We start from the raw sequence: 6,207 nt of genomic DNA on the forward strand, positions 1-6,207 counted from the left end.
CTCTAGAAAACTTCTAGAAATTATTAACACGTTCAGTAAAGTGGCAGCTTACAAAATTAATCTACAAAAGTCTGTAGCCTTTCTATATACCAATAACAAGCAATCAGAGAAGGAGTATATGGAAATACTCTCCTTCACAATAGCTGCAATAAAATAAAATAAAATAAAATATCTTGGAATAACCTGACCGAAGACATTAAAGACCTCTACAATGAAAAATTTAAATCTTTAAAAAAAAAAAGAGATTGGGGAAAACATCAGAAGATGGAAGAACCTCCCATGCTCATGAATTGGGAGAATTAATATTGTGAAAATGACCATCCTACCAAAAGCCATTTACAGATTCAATGCAATGCCAATCAAAATCCATGTGACATTTTTCACAGAATTGGAAAAAATAATCCTAAGATTCATATCGAACACAAAAGACCACAGATAGCCAAAGCAACCCTGAACACTAAGAGCAATGCTGGAGGATTTCTATACCAGATTTTAAACTGTATTACAGAGCTATAGTCATAAAAACAACATGGTACTGGCACAAAAACAGACCCATAGACTGTTGAGTTTTGGTTAACCACTCAACAGTTGAGAGACACTTAGGTTGCTTCCACCACTTAGCTATTGTGAAAAGAGTAGCAACAAATACGGTTTTACAAGTGTCTCTACAATAGGTTGAGTTCTTTGGGTACATGCCAAGGAGTAGTATAGCCACGTCATATGGTAGGTTCATTTTTAGTTTTTTGAGAGTTCTCCACAATGTTTTCCACAGGGATTGGACAAGTTTGCAATCCCATCAGCAGTGAATAAGCATTTCTCTTTCCCCACATTCTTGCCAGCATTTCATAGCATTTGTCCTCTTGACCCTAGCCAGTCTGATTGGGGTAAGATGAAACCTTAGGGTGGTTTTAATTTGCATTTCACTAATTACTAACCATGTTGAACACTTTTTGAGATGTTTCTTAGCCATCTTTATTTCTTCCTTTGAGAACTCTCTGTTTAGAGCTTTAGCCAATGCTTTAATTTGGTCATTTGGTTTCTCGATTCTTTGTCTTTTGAGTTCTTTATATATCCTGGATGTTAAACCTCTGTCAGATGTGTCATTGGTGAAGATATTTTCCCACTCTTTCAGTTTTCTCTTCAATTTTTTGATTGTTTCTTTGGCTGTACAAAAGCTTTTTAGTTTGCTGAGGTCCCACTTGTTGATTGCTGACCTTAATTCCTGAGTAACTTGTGTCTGATTTAGAAAATCTTTTCCTACATTTATATCTGGTAGGTTACTGTCAATATTTTCTTCTAATAGTTAATAGTTTCCAGTTTCACATTGAGGTCTTTGATCCATTTGGAGTTGACTTTTGTGCAATGTGAAAGATAAGGATCTAGTTTCATTCTTCTACAGGTGGAGAACCAGTTTTGCCAGCACCATTTGATGAAGATGCTGTCTTTCCTCCATTTTATGTTCTTGGCACCTTTGTCAAATATCATGTGGCTGAAATTGCATGTACTCAAGTGTGTGTGTGCAATGATGTTCCATTGATCTATGTGTCTATTTTTGTGCCAGGACCACACTGTTTCTCTAACTATAGCTCTGTACTATACTTTGAGATCTGTTATAGTAATCCCCCCAGTGTTGCTCTTTGTGTTCAGGGTTTTTTTCTAATTCTGTGAAGTATGTCATGGGGGTTTTGATCGGGATTGCATTGAATCTATATATTGCTTTTGGTGGTCATTTTCACAATATTAATTCTTCCAATACATGAGCACTGGAGGTCTTTCCATCCTCTGGTGTCTTCCTTGATCTATTTCTTTGACAATTAAAAATTTTCATTGTAGAGATCTTTGGTGTCTTTGATAAGTTATTCATATGTGTATATATATATATATATATATATATAGCAACTTTTTTGAATGGGAACATTTACCTCCCATTTCTCCAATTGCTTGTTGTTGGTATATAGAAAGGCTACTGGTTCTTTTAGACTGATTTTATAACCTGCCACTATACTGAAAGTGTTGATCAGTTCTAGCAGTTTTCTGGTGGAACTTTTGAGATCTCTTAGGTATAGTATCATATCAGCTGCAAAAAGGGATAGATTGACCTCTTCTACTCCAATTAGTACTCCTTTAATTTCCTTCTTTTGTCTTATTGCTCTAGCAAGAGTTTCAAACACTATGTTGAAAAGGAGTGGAGATTTTGGACATCCTTGTCTGGTTCCAGATTTTAATGGGAATGCTTCTAGTTTTTCTCCATTTAGAATGATGTTGGCTGTGGGTTTGTTGTGTATGGCTTTAATGATGTTGAGGTATGTTCCCTCCAGACCAATTCCATCTAGGACTTTGAACATAAATCCATGTTTAATTTTGTCAAAGGCCTTCACTGCATCTATTGAGATGACCATGTGGTTCTTGTCTTTGAGTCCATTTTTATGATTGATGATGTTTATTGACTTGCATATATTGAACCATCCCTGTATCTCTGGAATAAAGCCTCCTTGATCATGGTGAGTGATCTTTTTTATGTACATCTCTATGGTTTGCAAGTATTTTGTTGAGAATTTTTACATGTGCTCATTAAGGATATGTATCTACAGTTTTCTTTTTTGGTTGTGTCTTTACCTAGTTTGGGTACTAGAATGATGCTGACTTCATAGAAGGAATTTGGGAGTTCTCCCTCTGTTTCTATCATTTTTAATAATTTAAGTAGTATTTCTTGGAGGTCTTCTTTAAATGTCTGGTAGAATTCTACTGTAAATCGATCTGGGCCTGGGCTTCTTTTAGTAAGAATTGTTTGTTTTACTGTTTCAATTTTCTTATATGTTATGGGTCTGTTTAAATTGTTGATTTCTTCTTGATTTTGATTTGGTGGTTCCCATGGTTTTAGAAATCTACCCATTTCATTTAGATTTTCAAGTTTAGCAGAGCACCAGGTTTTAAAATAGTCCCCGATAATGTTCTGGATCTTTTGGGTGTCTGTTGTGATGTTTCCCCTTTCATCTCTGATTTTGTTGATTTGGGTTTGCTCTTTCTTTCTTTTGGTTAACTAGGATAAGGGTCTGTCTATGTTGTTTAGCTTTTCAAAGAACCAGCTCTTAGATTCATTGATTCTTTGTATTGTTTTCTATGTTTCTATTTCATTAATTTCTACTCTGATCTTTGTTATTTCTTCTTGTCTGCTGGGTTTGGGTTTCATTTGTTGTTGTTTGCCTTTCCAGTGTCTTGAGTTGCAGTGTTAAGTCATTTATTTGGGCTTTTTCTAATTTTTTAATGCAGGCACTTAGAGCTATAAACTTTTCTTGTTAGGACTGCTTTTAAAGTGTCCCAGAGGTTTTGTTGTGTTGTATTGTCTTTTCATTGGATTCCAGGAATTCTTTTATTTCTTTCTTAATTTTTCCTTTGACCCACTCATTATTTAGGAGTGTGGTGTGCAATTGCTATGAGTTTGTGTAGTAAGTAGGACTTCTTCCATTGTTGATTTTCAGCTTTATTCCATTGTGGTCTGAGAGGATGCATGGAATTTTCTTTTTTTTTTATTTGTTGTTTATTTTGTGCCCCATCAAGTAATCAATTTTTGAAAAAGTTCCATGGGTTGCTGGTAGAAAGTGTATTCTTTGGTGCTTGAGTACAGTATTCAGATGTCTATTAGGTCCATTTGATGTATGGTATCATTTAATTCAGATGTCTCTCTGTTCATTCATTGTCTAGTTGACCTCTCTAATGGAGACAGTGGAGTATTGAAGTTCCCTACTATTACTGAGTTGGGGTTAATCTGTGTCTTAAAGTCCTATAGTGTTGTTTTTATGAATTTGGGTACACCAGAGTTTGATGCATATATGTTCAAGGATTGTAATATGTTCTTGATTAATTGTCCTTCTGATGAGAATGAAGTGACTCTCCTTATCTCTTCTGATTAGTTTTACTTTGAAGTCTATTTTGTCAGATATTAGCATTGCAATCCCTGCTTGTTTCTTAGTGCCATTTGCTTGGAATATTCTTTTCCATCCTTTCATCTTAAGGTAACATCTATCCTTGAAGCTGAGATTTGTTTCTTGCAGACAGCAAAAAGATGGATTTTGTTTCTAAATCCATTCATTTAGCCTGTGTCTTTTGACTGGGGAGCTCAGTCCATTGATATTAAAGTTATTATTGAAAGATCTATACTCCTTGCCATCATTTTGATTGCTGTTTGTGATCTTTGTCTAATTTTGTGTTTCCTCAATTATAGCTTTATTTATTTTGTTTCATTGCCCCTGGGGTATATTTGTTCCTTTCTCCATTCTTTGTATTGTTTCAAGTATTTCTTGAAGGGCTGGTTTTGTGGACATGTATTCTTTCAGGCTATTCATGTCATGGAAGATTTTTCTTTCCCCCTCAACTATGATAGACGTTTTTGCTTGGTAAAGTACTCTGGCCTGGCATCTATTGTCATTTAGAACTGTAAATACCTTGGTCCAAGCTCTTCTGGCTTTCATAGCTTGCATCAATAAGTCAGCTGTAATTCTGATGGGCTTTATTTTGTATGTGACTTGTTGGTTTTTGGTGTTTTTTTTTTTTTTCTGTTACTGCTTTCGGTATTCTCTCTTTGTTCTGTACATTTAGTGTTTTTACTCTGATATACCATGGGGAGTTTCTTTTCTGGTCCTGTCCATTTGGTATTCTATGTGCTTCTTGTATTTGTATAGGGTGTCTTTCCTTAATTTGGAGAAATTCTCTTCCAGAATCCTGTTTAAGATCTGGTCAATACCATTATCCTGAAATTCTTCTCCTTCCTTTGTGCCCATGACATGTAGATTTGGCCTCTTCATGATGTCCCACATCTCCTTTATATTCCATTCCTGTGGGTTTTTAAATTTTTTTCTTAACCTTTTGCTTGAGTGGTCCAATTCTTCAACTTTATCCCCCAGTGTTGATATTCTGTTTTCCATTTTATTCATTCTAGCGGTGAGGCTTTCCCCTGTTGTTTCAAGTTGGCTTATTGAATTTTGTACTTCCTTCTTCATTTCTGCCTGAGTTCACTTTAATGTTTCTATCTCTTTTGTGAATTTATTCAGAAGGTTATCCCTATGTTCTTCTTTTAGTTCTTTGATTTGTTTGTGTGTTCTTTAAATTCCTTGATCATTTTTATGATTGTTGGTTTAAATTCTGTGTCCTGGATTATCTCTAGGGGGTTCTCCTTGTAGAACTCTTCTATAGGACTAGTGGAGTTTGGTGGGGACATAGTATTTTGGCTTTCCATTTTATTATTCTTTCGTTGTGATTTTGGCATGTGAATTTCTTTTGTTGTTTGTGATTCTGGTATGAAAATTAAGTTGAAGTTTCCTTCTGTTTATATTATTGGTGTGCCTTGGTCATTTTCTGTTTTCTTTCTGATTATATAAAGCTGGTTTGTCCAGGTTTCAGGTTCTATCAGGTTTTATTTTGGAGGGAACTGATGGCTTCAGATCAGCTACTCAGGAGCTCCCACAGAAGCTCAAATCAAGTTCCAGTTAGTTACACTCAGGCTTCCTTCTAAGGTTTGGACCCCTACAAGAGCAAACTTTGGGAAGTTCCCTAAGGAGGACTGATTTTGGGAGTTTCAGGAAGCCCACTGAATTCTCAGCCCCTATGCCATAGGGAGGCCAGTACAGGCACTCTCACGATGTCTGCTAAGGTCTCAACCTTATCCTACCAAAGGGCAGAGGTCTTCCCAGGGTCTGTGGGAGGGGCCTCATGTAATCCCAGTTAGGGGCTTTGGTACAATGAGATTTTGGTAATCTCTTCACCAGGTGAAGGCAGGATCCATGTGCTCTCATGCAGTCTCCTGAGTTCTCAGCCCCTATGCCAGAGGGAGGCCATAACAGGCACTCTTTGGTGGTCTGCTGAGATCTCAGTCCCTATGACAGAAGTCAGAGTTGGCACTCTCAGGCTGTCTTTCTTATCCTCCCCTTTCATTCTTTTTAAAATGTGAATTTTATTCTAAAAGAAGGTTTGTTACAGTATTTTAAAGTTAGCATCATTTTGATATATTTTTTTAATTTAAAATTTTTTTTTACAATTAAAGTTACAGTTTTAACAATATACAAAATATTACAGTAATTCAGATTTTTTGGCATAATGCTTACAGGATTTGATAAATACATTTTATATCTCATAATAGCAATGAAGATTATACAAAAGCTATTAAAACAATTATAAAAATAAATTCAATTGTCACTTAAGTATCTAAAGAGA

Source organism: Nannospalax galili, unplaced genomic scaffold, assembly GCF_000622305.1.
Source record: "Nannospalax galili isolate Female #2095 unplaced genomic scaffold, S.galili_v1.0 scaffold202, whole genome shotgun sequence".
Classification (NCBI taxonomy): Eukaryota; Metazoa; Chordata; class Mammalia; order Rodentia; family Spalacidae; genus Nannospalax; species Nannospalax galili.